The sequence below is a fragment of the Gallus gallus genome, chromosome Z (assembly GCF_016699485.2).
Source record: "Gallus gallus isolate bGalGal1 chromosome Z, bGalGal1.mat.broiler.GRCg7b, whole genome shotgun sequence".
Taxonomy (NCBI): Eukaryota; Metazoa; Chordata; class Aves; order Galliformes; family Phasianidae; genus Gallus; species Gallus gallus.
Genome location: NC_052572.1, coordinates 24,213,700 through 24,236,116, shown reverse-complemented (window position 1 = coordinate 24,236,116; position 22,417 = coordinate 24,213,700). Strand labels below are relative to the sequence as shown.

At 42.0% G+C, this 22,417-nt stretch overlaps 1 protein-coding gene across 3 annotated transcripts in view; it reads left to right on the top strand.

The window, feature by feature from the left end:
• The first annotated feature begins 5,017 nt into the window (after positions 1-5,017).
• Positions 5,018-22,417, top strand: part of SV2C (synaptic vesicle glycoprotein 2C) — a 101,537-nt gene continuing 84,137 nt past the window's right edge. For 2 of the 3 annotated variants that reach the window (XM_429151.8, XM_046905608.1), the window contains exon 1: positions 5,018-5,083. The gene's annotated coding sequence lies outside the window, so the exon portion shown is untranslated. Of the gene's footprint in view, positions 5,084-5,265; positions 5,561-22,417 lie in introns of those variants that run through there. The other variant, XM_046905609.1, reaches the window with a different exon arrangement.

Genomic DNA, 22,417 nt, shown 5'->3' with positions numbered 1-22,417 from the left:
TAACAGCCATCTTTTGCTTTCATGATTTCAGATAACTCAGCCGGGTCTGTGTTGAGTTTGAGTTCTCTGGTCATCAACTTTTCTTCCTAATATCTGCATGCTGCTTTCTATACTGGAGACAGTACATACCAGAATAGCCTGTGCTCCAGTGTGATCTGTGCTCTAGCACTGTGGAAACCTAAAAAAAATCAGCTTCTTGAAAGGACAACATAACAGCATCAGTATTCACTTTAAAAAGAACAATCAAACACATATGCAATACGAAGTTTGAAAATGAAGCAAATTTCAAATTAAACAGTTAATATGATTCAGAAGTCATCTCAATTTCAATGAAGTAGTATGCATACATAAAAAATAGTACATATATATATATATTTGATCTGTTGGTTAAAAAAAAGTTTTGTTTCTTCATTGCTGAATAGAGAAATTCTATCTATCTTGCTGTGAATTTAGGCCTTAATTCAGCAGAGATTTATAGCACTGAGTGGGACTGTTTTATGTAAGAACTACTCCCCGGGTCTTCAATTGGATATAGTACTTAGTTAGGATGATGCAGTAGTGCAGGAGAAACGCTCTTATTAGACCTTGGGAGAGATGCAATTCTGAGATCTGTTCTACAAGCAGCACAACAGTATTATTCTTCATGTCTAAAGCTGTAACATCCAAGTAAACAATCCAGCAAAAAAGGAAAGCAGTGGCTGGAGAGGTGTTCTGTTCAAGCCACAGCATCAGGCTAGCAGATGACCCTGAACAAGGATTTAGGAGGTATTGTTAAAGGGTTCCTGATACTCTAAGAGACCATTCATTTCTGTCAGTTAGAGTTTGCAATTTAGACAGCAGTGAGACAAAAGAAGAGAATGTTCTGTCAAGAAGAGAGATTGTTTATTTCATATCTGTATCGTGACCAAAAGGATTCAGGTATTAATAGTCCTGCTGTTGGTAGACTACTCAGTCAACTGATAATGTTGCTCACATCATGTGAAAATTTATTTAGTGACTCTTCACCTTTAATTCTAGGAGAGGTAAAGGATCTTTTGATCAGTGGCAGCCTTTATCTGTCAGAGGTTTTTGTTTTTATGAAGCCAAAAGAAAGCACGGTTTGCGTGTGCGTAAGTCAGTACTATATATGGTGATTTTAAAAGTCATTTTTCATTTGTCAGCAAAGAAGTATCAGATTCTTCTCTTCTCATGCAGTATTTGTTTAACTTGTCTAACACTGCCAATTAAATTGTAAAAAATATTCCTCTTCTCTGAATCAAACTGCAGATTTTTCCTCTGTCTTTGTGATCTAAAACTACAGTGAATTCCTTTTGTATATTTAAGCAGCATTTTCCAGCTGTTATTTATTTGAAATGAAGCTGTGCCCAAACGTCCCACTCAGGACTGGGTCCTGCTGCGTAGGTCGCTATGCACACATGCAGTCTCAACTGTCAGTGCACTGCATACTGCAGAATACCGAAGAACTTCAGAGGCTGAGGTAGGCTGATTGCCACAGCAGTCCCTGACCCCTTGCTGAGGCTTAACTGCAACATTTCTATGCATTTTCCATATATATGCTGTTCATTTCCCATAGCCTATCTCATTTAGTAGCATAATGTAAGACCATGGGAGCATCGTGTAAGACCCTGATTCTATGGAAATTCAACTTTTATTTCAGGGGAAATACTATAAATCTGTGCCAGTTGCTATATTCAATCACAGTTCAGTAGAGAGATGAAGCTGTATATATATCCTAGAAAGGAAAAAGTGAAAGAAACAAGCTAATGTTTCATAGACAAATATTTGAGGTGAAAGTTAAAATGAAACAATGACTAAGTAAACAAGACCCCTACTTCCCCCTAAAAAAAAAAAAAATAATGATACAAAGAAAAAAAAAAAAAAACTGACATAATTATGCGGTACTTTAACACAAGCATATATTTGTCCTGTACTTTTAGAACTAAAATGGAACAAGTGATTGGAAGCATTGCAGGGTCTGCATTTTCCAACTCCTTTACAAAGGAGTAATGAATAGGAATAACGTCCTTCGTTTTTGTTCTGTTGGCAGAGGAATGCAATGCACACACGGTCACAATCCAGGATCATTCGCTATCAGAACACCTTGTGTTACTGGATCTGTGATAACTGTAAGAGAATCTGTCCGGATGTGTCGTGTGCTCACTGCAGAAAGCTGACATAACCACAGATGTCATTAGTTTAACAGAATACATTTTATGCATGGTACAAAAGAGTACTCTTGAGGCAAATTTCAAGAAAGTCTGTGATCCAGGGGTGAAGAAGACAGAGATTGTGTGAAATTCTAAGATCTGTAAGGCATTATTTCCATCGGAGATGCATGTGTGCAAGCCTCCCACCTTGGGATGCCTTTCACGGTGGTGGAGATAAGACCTGGTTCCTACCAGCCTGTTTGTGGTGATGGAAGGAACTTACTATCATGCAAAAAATGACACTTCATGCATAGAAAAGAGATCAAGGAAACACTGCATAGCTATGTTTAAATGATGCCTCACACTCCCAATGAAACCTTCCAGAGATGACATGGTCATTTCTAAGCTGGTGCTTCAGGAGGGGCTTAATGCAGCCTGAGACAAGTGCGTCAGTCACAGGTCCGACTGAAACCCACCGGGCTCCAGCATGCATTGTTTGTGTGTCAAGGCTGATCCTTCAGCCAGAGCCACTCACCACACCATCCCACCCCGAGGCCACACAAACAATAACACTGATACTGAAAAGTAGGCAGGCAGGCAGACAAGTGGAAGAGCCATTCTCTTCAGCACAGCATTACTTCAGTTTAACCTGATCATGACACTGCACGCTCCACATTCCAAGTCATCCCGTGTTCCCACTGCTCTGCGTTATTCTTCTTTTGGTCATGAGATTTTACTTCCATAGGCAGAAACCTTGTGCTGATTCTTTAAATTCTACCTGCCTATTTGCTAGAAGAAGCATGCAAATGTCTGCTGCAAGCCCCCCCCCCCCCCCCCCCAATAACGCAGTGGGTGAGGAAGAAGGTGGCTGCCACAGTAGCCCTCTCTGGCTGGAATCATAAGGCAAGCCTAAAAACAGCCTCGAGTCTTTCAGTCTGCTCCTTGCAATCTTACTACAATGATTTGCCTTCCTCAGGATTTTAGACCTATCTGTTCAAAGACTAAATATGGATGTGGTTTTGTTGTTGTTGCTGTTTTGGTTTGTTTTTGTTTTTCTTTTTCAGAATAATTTGCTATTTTTTCCATCAAGAAATCACTACGAGCATGTCATCTGTCCTAATCAATTCATTTCAGTAAATACAGCTGGGATCCTTTCAAGTACATTTGGTGTAGAAAAATGCTCCTATTTTAATTGGATAGTCAACATTAAATGGATGGTAACAACATTTTACCATCGCTCGTGTTTGGACAGCACCCATAGCCTTTTATTTTGTTGTCATTGGAAAATTTTGTAATCTTTGTTTTCCATGCCTGTTGTACACAGACGGTTTGGTTTACTAACAAGGAGGTGCTCTTCCCTAACACGATGCAATTTTCTCATATTAGTATTACTGAAAGGGACAGAAAAGTAATAGGTATTTCTCTTCTGTTCTCCTGTTTCACACTTGGCAGTGTTCTGTGCATAGTTCATCCTGGCTTTCCCCTGGGTAGCTAATCAATAAGTCCGTTTCCTTTGCTGTTTGAGTCTTTCACACAACAACAGAGGAAAATGAAAGCATTTTAGAGCATGGGAAAACATGTATATGGAGTCACAAATATGGGCAGGACTTAGACGAGCTGTTGGAAATCACTTAAAGCTCTGCAGAAAGCATGCACCAGGCACATGTGGAGCACAGGGCATGGAATGGGGGCTAGTAGCATCTGCCTATCACCCCACCTTCCTGCTGCAGGGAACATTTGTAGTGTAATGCATTCTGGAGAGGTAAACCCAAGTTCCAAGTTTGTAAATAGAACTGGTGGAATAACTGCTCATTTTGAAAGGTATTTTTAATACGGAGCCCTACCTGCTCTCTTCACCTTCTCTCTTTTCTTTGCTTTGGTAACATCACTGCATTTGTCTTCACATGTGAGCTGCTGGAAGAATTGCCTGCAGTTGAACAAACCTGCAAAGGAGGAACTCTTCATATTTTTTGTTCATCAGCAGCTATTAGCATCCACTACAACAAAGTAATGGTGTAATTCATAGTCCTTGATGCCATAGCATTACAAAAAATGGTGATAATTGTAAGAAACACAACCACCTCCTGCCGTTCATTGAATAGAAGAAAAAAAAAAAGACTTCCCAGGCTTATTTAGTTTATCCATTTCTCCCCAGGCAAAGCAATCATCTTTAAAATCTTTTTTTTTCTTTTTTCTTTTGGTCTTTTTGCTAAAAGCCACCAACGACAGGGATTCGGCCAGCACCCGAGGCCGTCTGTTCCTTCCCTGCTCTCACAGTCAGGTGTTTTCCCGCTCAGGAAGGTGAGTCTCGCCCAGGAGACCTCCAACACCTGCTCTACTTTCTATCACCATGATTCAACTGGCGGCCTCTGCATGTGGAGCACACACAGCTTCACACTGTTGCTGGGAAGTGCTCATGGCACTCTCCAGGAGGACAGCGGGGATCCGGGATGCGGTGGTCCTCAGGCGGCCATAAGGCCTGTTGCAACCCTTAGGAAACTAGCCGTTCCACACATTCACCCTGCTGCTGCCTCTCGTGAAACCCTGCCTTTGAAACCAAGTGACTGTGGGCGTACTACCTCTATTTTCCCCTTTTACCGCAAAAGGGGGCTCGTTCCCACCGCCCTCGCGGGGGGGTTCCGTGCCTCCCTTCGCACCCAGCCCTGCTGCGGGGATCGCCCTTCCCGCTCTCCCACGTCCTCCATCCCGGGTGCCGGCGGCCGCCCCCGCGCCGCTCCCCCTCTCCCCGGCACTGCCGCAGCGGCTGCACCGCAAGGCGAAGCCCACGCCGCGGCTCCGGCCCGCCCCTCCCGGCCCGTCACGCCTGGCGGCTCCAGCGGGAGACTCTGCGCTCGCTCCCCCCCGCAGCCGGCTTCAGGAGGAGGCGGCGGAGAAGGAGGGAGCGGCAGCGGCTCGCAGCCCGCCCGGGCCCTCCGGTAAGTGATGCTGCGGGCAGCGCCCGCTGTTGCTGCCGGGCAACTTTTCCTCTTTTTTCCTTTTTTTTTTTTTTTTTTTCCAGTTCCTCCCCCCCCCCACACCCCCTCCTCCTCCATTCGCGTGCTTGCGGCAGGGGAGGACCTCAACTTTTGCACAGGACTTGGGAGGGGGTTTGTTTGGCGAGGAGGAGGGAGCTCAGCTTCGGGCAGGTCGAGCTTTAAAGGGAGTGCAGGGATTCCTGAGTCTCCGCTCGGCTGCTGCTCACTTCAGTTCCACCCGGCGCCCGCTTGGCTGCTCGCACTCAGACCTGGTGGCACAGAAGCCGGGCGGTGTGAGTATCTCATCTCGGCTTGGAAGCCGAATGGCATCCTAAGGCTGGCACAACTTTTGCACGCTAGAGGAGCAGGAACCCGGGGGGAGCAGGTTCGCAGAGACTTCAGATGCTTGAAGAAAACAAGCCTGCCAGTGTCCTAGAGGTAAGGATGGAGAGGAAGATCAGGCAGACAGGAGAGATGTAGGGATTCCAGATCCCTAGGGAACTGACACTTTCTAAAATGTGTTTGGAAGCAAGCAGGCAGGGTTTCAGGCTATGCAACAGAAAAGACGAAAGAAAGAAAGAAGGAAAGAAAATGAACAGTGTAAGAGCTTTGTAAAATGATATTCCTTTTCTCACTATAGGCTGCCTGCAAGGATTGTGATTCACACTGGCTACGCTGGGAGAACAGTTTAGCGTTCACCACTCCATAGGGGAGGCGGGGAACTCCCTTCCTTACAGCTGCAGGAGAGGAGTTTTCCAAAACACACTGTTACTGCTTTCCTACCACTTTGGGAATTCAGACTGTGAGAGGTGTCTGGGCAGTACATACAGAGGGAAGCACGGAGTTAGTTTCCAGGGCAAAATTCTTACTGAAGTCCAGGTGTGGGTGGTAGGAAGACCCATGGGATGCTGAGTTCTTTAGGGACTGCAGGGCAGAATGGACGGAGGGATGCAAGCAGACAGAATAGCAGGTCTGGAAGTCCTGAGCAGTGGCAGGACTCCAGGGGTCTCAGAGCTGGGTGACACACGGGGGTAACTGAGCATGGAGGTCACTGATGAGTCCTGGCTACCTAAACATGGGAGGACTGTGGGTACATCGCGATGGGGGTGAGGGTGGGAGCTGAGTCATGCCGGCTGGGGTGGTCACTGCACATCTGTGCAGAATGGGGGGTTGAGGAGAGAAGGAAGAGATGAGATCGTCTCTTCAAAAGATGCTGAGACCATCCAGAGGCTCCTCAGTGATTCGTGGTATCCTGCTCTCCTTCCGGGAAATAGCTGGGAGGCTGATGAGTGTACCTTTGGTGGAGCTGGCAGGGATTGCAGAGGTTAGTACAACACAAGGGAAACCTATCCAGACAAACAATCAGTACTGCTGGTACTTGGTCTGCATTGCACTGCAGTGCAGGGAGCTCACAGCAACTTCTGCCTTAGGAGAGAGGGAGATGCTGAGCTGATCTGTGGAGGTGGCACAAACTGTCTCAAAGATTGTTGCATTGTGAGTTGAACTGTAAGGAGATTTTGGAAGGAACTTCTTGATGAATTTACAATTAACTTACTGTGAAAGATTTTAAGAAGAAAAAACAAATAAACAAACCACCAAATAAAGTTCTGCAGCTAGAATCTTTGGGAATGGTATACTTCTCTGGGAAGTGTTTTTCCTGAGTTCCCTATATGAAAGAGCCTCCTGCTCTACTATGCCATACGTCCTCCTGAATTATTGAAGTTTTAGAATGGATTTTATTTTCATGGATGGATGTCCTTGCAGGACATGCAAATTATTATTATGCTATTTTGTGTCGTAGTCATATTCTTTAAGGACATATTCAGATTTTCGTAGAGAAGAAAGCACCATGGTAAACTGGAGACACTGGTCCTCCCCCCTCAGCTAGCCATTTTCTGCAATTTTACTGAATGATACCTTGCATTAAATCTTATCATTTCAGGGATTATTTTGCTTCTTTCTTAAATACCTGTGTCTGTAATGCAAGAAGAGTGAGCATCTCTTTTCTGTATTCCACAGAAACATAGAATTTTCTAAAATATAGTTGTAATACATTCCAAGTGGGCTTACGTACATACATTTGGAGGAAAGCTTCCCATCAGCTGAATATTGATTAAAAGAAAAGGGGAAAAGAAGTGTATCAGTTAACATTATTGACACACATGGTGTCTCCAGACATCTTTAAATGATACGTTAGGGAGGTAAAAAGGAACAAGCAGTCGTCCCATGCCTCTATTTCTGTAGCTGTATTCCTATTGCTAACTCAAGAGGGATGACCCTGGGTATCAGTGACACAGACCTGACATGGGCTTTCTCTGATGGCAACTTCATGTAAAATCATGTCGTTGTATTCTAGAGGAGTAGATTTGTGTTTGGCCAAATGAGATCAAGGCAAGCGTGTCCTGATTATGTATTTCAGAAATGTAGTTATTTTTTTAGTAACAGCAAAACAAGAGTTGTGTGAGCTTTTTTAGCTTAATTATTAGCAATGTTACAAGAAAGATGTTTGCAACAAAGGAAGATCATGTGAAGTGTTCAGTTATACGTGCAAAACACAGTGTTATTGCAGGTGACCAAACGAAATCTATAATCATGGCTGTATGTTCCTGATTGCATAAGCTTACATAAGTTGCTTGCAGTAATGGCTGGTGTCAAATGAATTTTTAAATGATGTGTTTCAAAGCACGGAGGACAAATGTTTATCCACAGCGGTCCTCTTCCTGTCCTCATCCTGCCATTAAAAGCTGCGTGAGTCACGCAGTAGATTTCACTGGGAACTCAAATGAATCCTGCGGTGTCGTTGCGTAGTATTTGAAGTACAAAAATGGCACTAATGAAGATATTTCACGATCTCAGTTGCACAAGAGTTGGTTTAGCCTCACAGGCAGATCACCTGGGCTGTGTGTCGCTGTGAATCCTTGCAACCCGTATGCATCACAGGATGCATATCAATGCTTGTTTAAACAAAAGCTTGTCAATTAGATTAAATGTGTTTGCAAACTTATGATAGGGAACCCACAGCTGCTGCCACCGCCCTTTTATTATGTAGTGCATAATATCTTCGTCTTAGAGCAGATCAGTGTCCTACAGAGGGCTGCATTTAGAGCTGGTTTTCTTGTATGTGTTTTTAAGACGCTAAATGGAAAAGTTAACTGAAACTGTGTACCAGTAAGAAAATAGATACTACAGTTCTTGTTTTAAACGAGCAAACTGTTTCAGTCTTGAGTTAAATGTGATATATTCTCTGATACCTATGTTGCAAAGCGTGGTGGCCCTTTTTTCCATAGAGCGCTGTCTGATAGCTGCAAAGATGCGTCTGGCAGGCTTTTGATTTGTATTGGTGTATCACTGTGTGGCTTTTTTGTGTTTATTTTGTGTATCACCATGTGATTCTTTCAGAGACGTTCTAAACATGCAGAGTAGCTGTTCTCCTGTACATACGCATGTTGCCCGTCTGTGGTGCTCTAGTCAGGCTTGGTCTCTCCCTTTTTTATGTGTGATATGAGATATAAATACGTGTGCATTCAATACAATTAAAAGCAGATTTCTTTAGCATGATTATTACTGAAACTGCTGTGCCATTACCAAAAAAATCAGATAAGGTAAAGCAAGACAAAGCCTGTCCTTCCCTTCTCTGTGGCTTGAACTCTCGGTCAGCTTCCCCACCCGGAGAGGCTAATAAATGTTTAAACGCTGCAGGCGTAACAATCAAATTGCTTAGGGTGCAATACGTTTTATTGATTAAGACATACAAATTTCATTTCTAAGACTGGAGTCTTACCTCTGTCTGCATTTCCTGTGAGCACCTGCTGATGGTAAAGACTTGGCATGCGTCAACAAAACATCAGACTTCTGTGATTAGATGGGCATCACTTCCAAGTATTTCTAACTGGACTAAAAATGCACGGTAACAGAAGCATGAAAAACACCTCACATGTAATGTAGCTGTTGCAGAACACAGCCTATAGCTTTGTATTGATCTGAGACTCATGAAAAATATAGCATTGCTGCAGCTCCATGTTTGCTTGCCAGAGGCAAGATATATTTAAGATAAAGCAGCATCTCCGAGGCTGGCTGTCTCCTTCTCAGCAAACTGTTTTTGCAGTCATGGTCCTATGGGTCTAGTTATGTGCTTTGTTCTAGGGCAGCAGTCTGCATCTCGCAAGTACGTGTAGGTTTTCAACTAAAAATCCCAGCCACAGAGACTGCAGTTGCTAGCCACATTAAAGCATCCTGTAGGCTTTTTCCCCATTAATGGTAATATAAGTTGCGTGTAGGGAAGCGCTCTGGGAAACACATCATGGAAATTGATGGTGTAGAAGTACAGGTAACCATGGACCTGAGAGGTGGCTTTGCTCTCAGCATCTTACAGTGTTGCTGAGTCTCTATGTGCCATCATTTTCATTCCATGTTAAGCTGGAGGCTAAACTTCCCTTTCTGAAAGAGTAACGGTGCTAATCCCAAGGAGCAGTTTTTGCAGGCTGCGTTCCACCCTTCCCCCCTCTGCTCCTCTACCCCAAGCAGACACTGCCGCAGTCGCACAAATGAAGTGGTCCTCCCAGCTGCTCCTGAGGCAGAAATAAGTGGTTTCTCTGACCAGCACTTCCAGCTGGAAGCCACTGCTCTCTGACACGTACGTTTTTGTTGTTTCTTTTTTTTTTTTTTTTTCCTGAATGGGTTGTTGAAATCCTGCCTCTTTGCCAGCTGAGGGTATGTGTCTTAGATCCTTGTGACCTATGAAAATGGGACAAAAGTCATGTTTATTTTCATTAAAAAGACACATACTTGAAAATTTGATTACAGCATATGTCCAAGCACCACCAGCAGTACTGATAAGATCAACAGTATATTTTTCCATTTCCTAATCATCGTGAAAGCTCTCTGCAGGGTATATGTAATCTCTTTCTTGCACAGATAGGAACGTGCCAGACACTTTTTGGCATCTTGCTTTTTAATTCTCATTCAGAGAAGTAAATAGTTTGGATTATGGAAGATTCCATAGCAAAGGTTTGTTAGATCTCTTTGAAGGGATTTATGAATCTGCGGGCGATATGGTGGGTGCTGTAAAAGAAAGGGAAGACTGAGTATTACTATGATCTCCTACAAGTCTAGAAGACAAATTCTATACAGAGCAAAGTTCTCTTTTTCTTCTTCTTCTTCTTCTTCTTCTTCTTTTTTTTTTTTACTGAGCTGTATTTGACCTGTTTTTAATCAACATAATAGTAATAGTACTAATAACAACAACAACGACACAGTAGGTGAATACACCAAACATGAACATTTCATGGGCCACCAGTTTATTGTACCAACATATAGCTATATAGCTGTGCAATTTATGGTTTTGGCTTTTGGGTCATATTCTTCTGGGTGCCTAGAAGTCACCTCTCATGGGCAGCACTCACTCTCTCTTTATGTGTAGCTGGCCACCCACATCAGATTCACTTATCTTTATAACATTCTTTCTCAGTTTCTGAGCAGTACCTCATTTTCCAATCACTCAACTGTTATTGCTTTGCAGTTTTATTAAACTAATCAAGTTCTGACAACAGGGAGAGTACCAAAGAAAAATGCGTGTAATGATTTCGGACAGGTGACCAATAAACTCATTACTGTGTTAGGTAAACATGTAAGGATGATCTGCTAGGGCCAAAAAAAAAAAAAAAAAAGGAAAAAAAAGACAAGAAAAATGTGTATTAAGGCTTGCAGGAGTCTCTGCTATGCAGATGTCTGCAAGACGGTTTCTGCGCAATACAGATGAATAATGGAGTAATTCCTATTTGAAGGGACTCCGTGAGGCCATTTCATCCAGACAACTTCCAAAAGCAGGGCTGACTTTTGTAGTTGGATCAGGTTTCTCACGGTTATTTTCAGTCAAGGTCTGAGAATCCAGGGATGAGGATTCCAGAGCTCTGTGCAGCCATTCCAGCGCTTCAACACCCTAATGACGGCTTGCATCCCCACAGCCTGGTGGCAAAATCAGTCATAGTGGTCTGGATGTGGTTTCACATCAGAAGGGAATAGTTACTACCAGCAAAACGCTTGCACATACATCGTGGGGTGTTTATCTTTCATCACTACAGAGAGCATGGTAGAAGCATGAGTTAAAATGGCATCCATTTTGTCATAACGCAGGCATTATGAGAGGCCCTGTTTTTTCACGAAGATGGTACTTTTACAAAGATGTTATTGTGCATGATTTTTGAAATGTGTCGTTTCATGGAGAATATTTTGAGCCATGTAATGCTGAACGTCTATAAGCAGCTTGAAGTTCAGCATGTAACGGGACTACTGAGTATGCGTAGGGGATTGAATATCTGCTAGCAAAGCTGTGCTCTGCAGGTGGCAGCGTCTCAGTTGTGAGAGGAGGGAAACCATCTGAAATCATTACACTTCCATACACATACATATATCACTAACTTACGCCCCAATACACACCCCTGTAATTTGAATGATGAGAATGGAATCACGTTCCTTGTGAGTTTGGCTCAGAATCTGCCAGCAGAGATATTTTTTTTGGGGGGGGGGGGGGGAAGACATAAGAAAACGATTCTTTTTATGGTAAATATTTTCACTTTGGTTTTACATAGTGTTGTAACGACTTCAAAAATAAGGAAGCATATGACCAGAAAATGTGTGTCTTCCTAATATACCGTATACTGGGAGTACTGCATTTAAACAGAATCTACTTAGGTCACACTGAAAGTAATGCTCCTGTTTATTTCCTTAGAAACTACAACAGATCCAAAGAGCACAATAACACTGATAGAGCAAATTCTCAGCTACAGCCCACTAATTTTCAACTTAGTCACCACCATTTTCACCACCTATCTCTGTGCACCAGCAGAGGTGACCCACTGTTGCTGTCGCCACTGCTGAAACACACCACCCACTGCCTCACTGTGCTCATAACCAGTTTTTGGTCTCCATATACATTCAGTAAGCATCACCAAATGTCGGTGGGTACAGGTTTTTTTTTTTTTTTTTTTTTCTGCATGGAGGAATTCAATGAATGATACACCTTTGCTTCATTCATACTTCCATGTGAGACACCATTTTGTTAGGGTATCCCCCTGCTGCCATTTGTCACACAGCAATAATACTGGGATATTGGTGGGAAGGTTCAACCTCTACTGCCATACCACCAACATCCACCTCTGATATTGTGACCAACATCATAAAGTTGGAAGTAGTGCTTTTGGAGCAGACCTCATACATAATTAGTCATGTTGATTAACATGGAAAGACTCAGGTGGATGTGTTTCTCAGCACCATGAATAAAAAATATAACATTTTTTTTTTCCTTTTTGTTGTGGCATACTTACCTCATAAAACATCATAAGGACTGTAAAAGCATACATTCAGCTTTATAGACAAACCAGTATGCTTTCTATATGTGCATTTTTAGTGTTTTATAGTTGATTATTACCAAAGAAAAAATAACTGTTAGAGTAATGAAAAGACTTTTTTCCTATTATATTTTACACATTACATATTTTAATAAATATCTGTTTTGACAGATTTCACAGGTATGTTGACCAAAAAAAAAAAAAAAAAAAGTATTATATATACAATCACTTTTAAACAGTTTTAAAAACAGAATATCATTCTAGCTGATGGCAGCCCTTTTGTCCCATGTATCATCACAATCTTATTTAGCCTCATTAAAGTCTATGATATGGATAGTCAGGAGAATAAAAGCTTTGTAATGTTTGAGATAATTTTCAAGTTAAAGTAAACATGATGTAAAGGAGGAATGCCATTTGCATCTGTACGTGTGTGCACATACTTAACAGTGTAAAAAAAACAGAAAAAATATCAAGACAGACCACGCTGTGACGTAAAGCAGATACATCTCGTGGAAGTGGACAACTGTGAAGTTTCTAAAGAAGTTGAGGTCTCCATATTTGCATATTGAGGGGGCGGTCCCATTGAGCAACATCTGACCTAAAGGGACATCCCCTACCATGTGGCATCATACTCAAGCATACTACTGGGGGGAACTGGCTGAGAAGGCTGCTGTTAGCTTGGGAGTTGTTGGGCTGCTGGTAAACTGGTGCTATTCTGCATCATCACTTATTTTTTTCCCCTCTTTCTTTTCCCCTTTTTTACTAAACTGTCCTTAGCAATGTGCACACGTTCTTGCACTTTTTTCTTTTTAAATTTCCTCCTCCATCCCTCCTGGGAGAGGTGGCAGCAGTGGTGGTGGTGGTGCTTCAAAAAGAGAAAATTACTGAGAATTTCTCTGTGACGTCTTCTAACTGAAGTGACTAAGGATCACGTAAAGAGCAACGCATGTTAGGCTCATTTCTTCTATTCTATCAGAACCTTTCTTTGGCTTATGAATCACGCTGGAAAATATTAGGGTATTTGTACCTTTGACTTCTCAGTATCTGAAATTTCAGGAAATCTTGCTCAAATCCCTGTCAGGGATTGGCTTTCATAAAAAACTTTGAGCAATGGCTACTTCTCATATTTCTCTCTCTCCCTTGCCACATTGCCACTTGTGTGACGTTCCTTCTCCAACACAGTATGACAAACTTTCTGTAACTTAATAATAACTTATAAATGATATCTGTAATCTATCTGAAACTTTGATAATCTTGCCATCTGAGATATAGTGAGGATTTTTATAGAAATCATACATCACATCTTAGTAAGATGACAGGCTTTGCACTCGGTGTTTTTGTTCAACTTTAACTCCTTCTCTGTCAGTTTCAAAGTTTCAGATTCATTTCATCTACAGCTTCATGACAGAGCACTACCAGAAGCCAGAAAATTACTTCACATTCCTTTTTTTTTTTTCCTTCTGTATTTAGTAAACATTTACCCTTCATGTGTTCTTGGAGCACAACATGGAAGATTCCTTGCTATGACCAGCTGCACAAGGTAATTAAGGAGAATGGGACTCTGCATAGAGAAAACGTATTTTCCTGGGAAGTCAGGCATCTCTGGGAAGAACAAATGCTTGCTAATTTTTCTATTTAAAGTAACAAGCATGTTTGGTGAATCCCTGCTCTGCAATCCAGAGAAAGCAAAACTATTTCCAGTATTTGAGAAACTGTTGTAAAGCATCTTTCAATCTGTCCATGGTGTGGCTTTTCTCTAAAGTAAATGGTGCTCAGAAAAAATCAACTGAATAATTTCATGCTTTGTATTTGCTGACATATGAGTAGCTCAAGGTACAACTTGAAATGTACTTAACATCCCACTTAGTGTTTTAAGGTGTGTGTTATTTTGGTAGTGACTGGAAGAAAGTGCCAGCTGTTCTAGGTTCTCCTTGATCTTGGTCCACATATGGTCTTCAGAACAGAATTGAAGGTTCCACCCAGAGAAGAAACACACTGACAGACTTAACAGTATAGCACAGGGCTGGGACTTATGGTGCTCAAGGAAAGGCTGTGGCTTTGCTCAGCTGGGAAGAGAGGGCCAAGCAGAGAGAGGGATCTAAGTGCTGTCTGCCATCATCTAATGGGTGATTATAAAGAAGATGAATTCAGGAAAAGAAATGGAAATTCCACTGAGATAGAAGGAAGAAATTGTTCACTGCGGGGGTGGTGATGCACCAGAGCAAGCTCATACAGATGCTGTGGAATCACCGTTCTATCATCACAATTGGCCAGGGCATCACGCCATAAAACCTGATCCAATTTTGAAGTTAACCTGGCTTTCAGCAGGAGTTTGGAGTCATTAAGTCCCTTCATACCTTCCTTACTCTATGATTTTAGTGTTAGGAAGGGTTACTGGCGTAAAAGACTGTATTTAAATCTACGTTAGTAAATCATAGAATTTGGTGTCCCTCTCCTGTGAGCACTTCTACCCCATCAAGAATAATTTCTGGTTAAGACTATGGCTTCTTTTCACATCTGTGAAAATGTGAAATTCACAAATGTAGATCTAAGAATGAAGAATTTATGGTCAGAGAGAGAATTTACTTACAGCAACATACTCTGTCCTGTTAAACTGCATTCCATAAAATGTCCCTTATTTGGCTAGAAACTACTGCAGTGGTACAGACTGAGAAACAAAAACAAGATAATTACATTGATCAAAAATTGTTTTTGCTGAGAAACAAGATTATTGTTTCTCTTCTTAAGGAGCCAAATTACAGAAGTGCTGAATCACTTAATTTTGTATTTATTTATGGAGATTCGGTAGCTTATACTCTGAGCTCAGAGCTGGACACGACCTGACCTCAAGGCCACATTTCTGTTCCTTAGAAACTATTCTTTGGAATACACAAAGAAGATTTGACCAAAACCTACTGCACTTTTAATTAGAATAGTTATTTCAAGTTATTCATGACTGTCAAGCGAAGTCCCAAATGACTAGAAAAATGGAAATAGCACTCCCCTTTTTTAAGAAATGTAGAAAAGAATATCTGGGTAACTACAGGCCAGTGAGCATCACATCTGTGCCTGGAAAGTTCATGGAACAGATCCTCCAGCAGTAGATCATGCCTGACTAATCTGGTGGCTTTCTATGGAGTGACACCATCCATAGACAAAGAAAGAGCAGCTGATGTCATGCACCTGGACTTCTGCAAGGCAGATATTGCCCCACATCACATTCTTATCTCTAAATTCTCTCTAAATTTGAAATATATGAATTTGAAGGGTAGACTACTCAATGGATAAGGAATTGATTGGATGGTTGCAGCTGGAGGGTTGTTGTCAGTGGCACTGTGTCCAGGAGGCAGAGGAGATCTGTCACGGGACTAGTACTCTTCAATGTCATCATCAGTGACCTGGAGAGTGTGACTGATAACTCTCAGCCAGTGTCTGCTGATGACACCAAGCTGAATGGTTCCATGGATGCCAAAGAAGGAAAAGACATCAACCAGATCTGGACAGGTTTGAAAAATTGGCCCAGCTAATAAGGTTCAACAGGGCTAAGTGGAAGGTATTGTACCTGGGTCAGAGCAATCCCAGATAGGTTTACTGGGAGAAGAACTCATTGAAACCAGCCCCTCAGAGAAGGAATTGGGTATTCTGATGGATGTATGGACATAACCGAGCAGCGTGTGTCTGCAACTGGAAAGCACAACCCTATCTTGAGCAGTGTCAAAAGAGGGGTGGCCAGGGGGACGAGAGAGGTAATTGTTTCCCTCTGTGCTGCCCTCCTGAGGCCTCACTTGGGGCCCAGCAACACAAGAAAGACATTTAGCTGTTCTAGTGGGTTTAGAGGTTTACTTGGATAACCGTGGTAATTCTAGACCTAATACATGCTGATGAGCACTGACCTCCGGGGACACGTGCATTTATCAGACTCTAGAGGAGAGCCATGAAGGTGATCAGAGCAAAAAGAGGGGAAATTTAGATTAGATGTTAGGACCAAATTTTTCACCCAGGGGGAGTGAGGCACTGGCACAGTTGCCCAGAGAAGCTGTGGATGCCTCGTCCCTGGAGGCATTCAAAACCAGGTTGGGTGGGGCCCTGGGCAGCCTGATCTCCGGGGTGGTTGCCTTGCCCATGGCAGGGGGTTGGAACTAGATGATCTTTAAGGCCCCTTCCAACCCAGGCCATTCTATGGTTCTGTAAGGCTAAAATAATAAAATAATAATTTTATTGAATCATAAAGGATAAAAAAAAAAAAAAACAGCATGGGGACTGTAGAACTTTTCTTTTCTTTCTTTTTCTTTCTTTTTTTTTTTTTTTTTTCCAGTTTCAGCTATATTATGGTAATTCTTGTTTAAAAGATGCAACATTTACTTGAAATATCCACATCTCAGAGGCATAGGTAATTCCTTCTTTCTCTTGGAATGATGTAAGGGTTTTGGTGTGCTGGGCTGCGCTGGTTTTTCTAACTCATAGGGGCACAAGTGCTGCAGTGTATCTTCCTTGAGATCTTCTTGTATGGTTTATCTTAAAAATAATGCAGTAGGATAAATTGTTTCATTTTCACCAGATGACCGATGCAGTGCAGAAGAAGCCTGTGAGAATTCAAAACACAGAAATCTCATTCCTAAGAAATATCTGGTGGAGAGCCCATTGCCCTTCCCTCTGGGTTACTCGTGGCATGAGAGTATGCATGCTCTCTTCTAGCTTGTACTCTTTTGTCCTATCCCAGATGAAGACAGAGGAATACATATGTGCTTACCAATCCTTATACACGCACACATATATAAATCATCTAATTTATTGCCATAGGGTTGTTTATATGAATTATTTTACTCAAGGGCATAAGTTCTTGCAGAATAAGATCACTTGGCTGATAAAGTGGAAATCTTGTGGCAAATGAATTTTGACAGTACAATTTCCTGCCTGGAGAGACAGGTAGGAAATGGAACTGAATTACTGATTAAACTTATTCAGTCAAATGGTGATGACTCTTTATTAAATATGCAATTTACTTTTAGGTTCATTTTATTTCTGATTATTGGTTAAAACTATATATTTTTCCAAGCTTGGAGGATTTGTTTTATGTTGTACTTCTTATGCATAAAATAAAATGAAGCTATTATGAAAATTTGTATTTCAGTGTAGAGTAGTAGAAATGACACATAGGTTCAACATGTTGCTTTCTTCAGTTCCTATGACTAGGCAAACTAATTTCTGTGAGAAAAAATGTTCTGTCATTGTAACCCTATGCCAGCATTTTTCTTCATCTTGTTGCATTTGTTCAACTAATAAAGCCAATTTTATTTGATATTCTAATAGAATTGGAACAAAAAATTCTGTGATGTCATTGATTTTTAGTACTTTAATGATGTGCATTTTTTTTAATTATGAAGAACTTTTAGTTCAATAAAACTTTACAAGAAAAATCCAGTTAAGTGTAAAGAGTTAAACTTAAAAGCACACTTTGCCTGTTGGTTTAATAGCTCTGTAGCAACACAGAGTGCAAGGGTTAAATAGTATGGCTGTTGAATTTTGTTGTTGAAATGCGGAGGTCAGGAAAAAAAGTCTGCTGATTCAAATTCCTGTGAAATTTTGGACTGAATTAAAAGCTGCCTTTCTTTTGCAGGAATTCCCCTTGCTCTCAGGCTGCAAGCAATGAACACTGATCCAGCTCTACAATCTGCATTACTATGCATTTTTTTTTCAATGCAAGCTGATACATGCACATACAAGGAACTGAGCACTCAATCAATGTGATATATGTATCCTGAGGCTAACATTATATGGTGGTTTTTAAAAGCTAATTGTAGGCTAAAATCAAGATCTGGGTGATGAAGCAAGAATTTATATTTTAATTGCTTTACGTATTAAATTTAAATATTTATGACATCAGAATGCTGCTGGCTTTTTTTGTTTTGTTTTGTTCTGCTTTTGCATCCGTGTTTTGCTACTCTTGTGGTTGTTACTGTTTTCTAAAAAAAAGAAAATGAGTTTTAGAGCTTGGTTGCTGTTTCTCACTAGGACTTAGTTTGCTTGTTTTACCACCTTTGAAGTTACGTCTCTATACAGATACAAGTGAGTTGTTCCTTCTTGTATGCTCTTCAGACTTGTGCAGCCATGGAGTAAGCAAGACGTCTGCTTGGAGCTGGGAACCAATTTCTGTTATTAGTGAGCTGGCACTGATAGTGTACAGATCATTTTCTGTCCACGAATATAAGATATTATCTGATATGAGTCATCCAGGTATCCTCTTGAGGGTGGCTGAGGGGAATCTTAAACTATCATTTGAACAAGGAAAGTGATAAAAATAGACCAAGCCCAAAGAGATGATGGATGGAAATACATATAAATGCCCATTAGTAATGTGGAATATTTTACACACCTTACTGCCCAAGTGCTAGAGTAGATGACAAGACACTGGACACCCCAGCCAAGTGTGACTAGTGGTGCTTCAGTGTGCTTTGAGAGTGTGTGTAATTGAGGTGTTGATAAGGCAGATGATCCACCTTATCTGTGGCATTCAGGGGATGTAGTTGATGTGGAACTGCTTCCCTGATTTATTGATACTAGCACTGCCTTTAGTTACACAAAAGGTGTATGTGAGAGTGGTACCATCACGCAGGCTTTTGTATTTGAATCATTGAAACATTTGAATGTATTTGAACTACTCAAGCCTCAACTGGTTTTATTCAAGGGCAATATTAGTTAAAAGCCAGGCTGTAAGGCAGTGCCTGCTTACAGACTATATTTGCTACTAATGCCAAGAGTGAGCTTTCTATTAGCCATTCTGGTATGAACTACAATCAGTGTTTACTAATGAAAAATAATGCAACGCTTTCCAACATGTGTCTTTCTCTGGCTGTTGCTGGAGATTTTCTAAATGGTAGCTGTGGTCACAGCAAGCATTCTGTACTTGGATGAATGGATCTGTATGTATAAAGTGTTCTTCAGTCTTCTGGAGCTTTTTCAGATTTCCCTATGCAGATATTCCACTTGCAGACCATTTCAGCCTGCAGGTAGTAGTCATACTTGTTCTTAGCTTTCACTGTCCAAAAGATTGTCTGCAAGTCATGATATTTTCTGCATGGGGATCCTAAATGTCTGAGCAGAATATGTTTACCCTGCTGAACTTCACCTGAGATGCTCACTGAGGCATTATCATAGAATCACAGAATCATAGAATGGCCTGGATTGAAAAGGACCACAATGATCATCTCATTTCAACCCCCCTGCTATGTGCAGGGTCACCAACCACCAGACCAGGCTGCGCAGAGCCACATCCAGCCTGGCCTTGAATGCGTCCAGAGATGGGGCATCCACAGCCTCCTTAGGCAACCTGTTCCAGTGCGTCACCACCCTCTGTGTGAAAAACTTCTTCCTAATATCCAACCTAAACCTCCCCTGTCCCAGTTTAAAACCATTCCCCCTTGTCCTGTCACTATCCAACTATCTGCCTGGTCATCCTGGAGCTCCTCAGGCTTTTGGGGCTGTGGGAGCCATGAGAGAGCAGCAGCCATGAGGAGGCCCCAAGGAGGAAGAGGAGGCAGGGGTGGGGGGACCATAGTGTAGGTTGGGCAGGACTGTCACTTGTGGGGCATGGTCCCCGGGCAGGGGGAGGAGAGGTGGTGAAAACAAGTTTTCCATCTACAGACTGGTGCATGCTGGGCAAGGTGATGTGGTGCTATGCCCAAGATCAGTCATGGAAAGCCATTATGAGATTCAGGAGCAGCAAGGGACTGAAGTAAGGTACCCTGAGTTTAGCTCAGGCACAGCTGGGGTGCCCAGCTCTGAGAGTAAGGGGACTCCTGGGACCACGGCTGAGGCTGATCAGTGTCATTAAGACCTATGGTGCTCATAAAGTACACACAGAGAAAAATGGCTGTCATGGTGCTTTAAAATGAAATAAAAATGGTTCAAAATGGCAAAATTTCTTTCTGAGATGCTTCAGCTCACCACACCTTGTTGCTGTGTGGAGTTAAAAACAGGGAACAGAACATTTTTCAGGTTGGCATGTTGGCTGCTTTCAAAATAAGCTGAAGGAAGCTTACTGAAATTGAAAAAAAAAAAAACCATCAGCTCTTGTATCTTCATTTTCTGCCTAGTCTGTGCTTTAAATGGTGGAGCTCTCTGTTTGTTCAGTGGTGCTATCCACCACTACATATTCTACCCAAGGGAAGAAAGCCACACTGAGGTAGTGTTCAGATTGCATAATGGAGATAAATTCTGTTTTAACAGAGATCTAGGTTGCAGAACCTGTAAACTAGAGCCTGCTGCCTTTTCAGTACAGAGTCTGTTTCTCTGTCCTTTATCTTGCTCTTTCTGTGCTCCCTTCTCACTCGGCTTATTGAGCCCACAAAATAAAGCCTCATGAAGTTCAGTGAGCCAGGTAGGGGTATGAAACGTAAGCCTCTAAAATATTAAATTTGTGAGTTAATGGAAACCAAGCACCTGCAGTCACTTGGATTTACTATTTACTTTAGGGCTTAAGTTTCCCTGCAGTTGCTGAAAAATTGGATGTGCTATGGTATGTGTGCACTACTCAAGTTGCAATAACAGTGTAATTCAGTTTAACAAGATGAAGAGATCCAATTAAGCGTGTTCTTAGCAAATGATGGATTTTGAATATGGAAAAAAACTGAGTTTGATGGAATCTTTAGGAAGTCTTTGTTTTCTATCATGGATTGACGCAGTGCAAACATTTTGTATGACTGTAAGTCAGTACAGCCCTAAAAAAAACACAGCAGGATTTTTAGCAGCAGCACTTTTAGTTGGCAGGGTCAGGAGATTTGATTTCCTATCTAAAGGTTATGAACTGGAAGCCAATGAGTCAGATTTAATTGTAAAAATTTTCCACCTGAAACTGTTAATTTTTCCTCCAGGGAGGGGTAAAACTTTATGAGTGTGAGAAGTCACCTTTTAGAGTACAGCAGAACTAGCACTCCTTTTGGATAGCACATTCCGTAATCTTTAATATCTGAGATGCATCTGAAGCAGAGTTGCTGTCATCACAGAATTTTAACATAGAATTCATCGGTTTTCTTTAGCTCATAAACAAAAGTAACTTTTAAGAATATGTTGTTTTCATCACAAGGGTGTTCTGATAATGAGATTAGTCAGACAATTGCTGAATTTTAATCTGAGTTTTTGGAAACTCGGTATTCGGCCCCATCCAACCTGGCCTTGAACACCTCCAGGGTTGGAGCATCCACAGCTTCTCTGGGCAGCTGTGCCAGCACCTCACCACCCTCTGAGGATGGAGTGTCCTCCTAATGTCTAACCTCAGTCTAGTTCAAAGTCATTCTCCCCTCTGTCCTATCGCTATTAGACCATACACAAAGTCAGTTTCCCTAATGTTTATAAGCTCCCTTTAACAACTGGGAGGCCACAGTGAGATCTCCCTGGAGCCTTTTCTTCTCCAGGCTAAATAAATCCAGCTTCTGCAGCTTTTCTTCATAGGACAGGTGCTCCAGCCCTCTGATCATCTCAGTGGCCCTCCTTTGGACCCGCTCCAACAGCTCCATGTCCTTCCTGTACTGGGGGTCCCAGACTTGGATGTAGTACTCCAGATGAGGTCTCATAAGGACAGAGGAGAGTCACCTCCCTTGCCCTGCTGTCTTATGTTTAGTTTTTCATTCACCAGGACCCCCAGCTTCATCTCAATGGGGCTGCTCTCAATGAGTTCTTCTCCCAGTCTGTACTCACATCTGGAATTGCCTTGACCCAAGCACAGCACCTTGCTCTTGGCCTTGTTAAACCTCATTAGATTCCTGTGTGACCACTTTTGAAGCCTGTCCCGGTCCCTCTGGATGGCATCCCTCCTTTCTGTTGTGTCAGCTGCTCCACACAGCTTGCTGTGATCAGCAAACTTGCTGAGGGTACACTCAATTCCACTGTCTGTCACTGATAAAGATGCTACAGACCACTGGTCTCCAGGCCCCTGGGGTACACCATTTGTCAC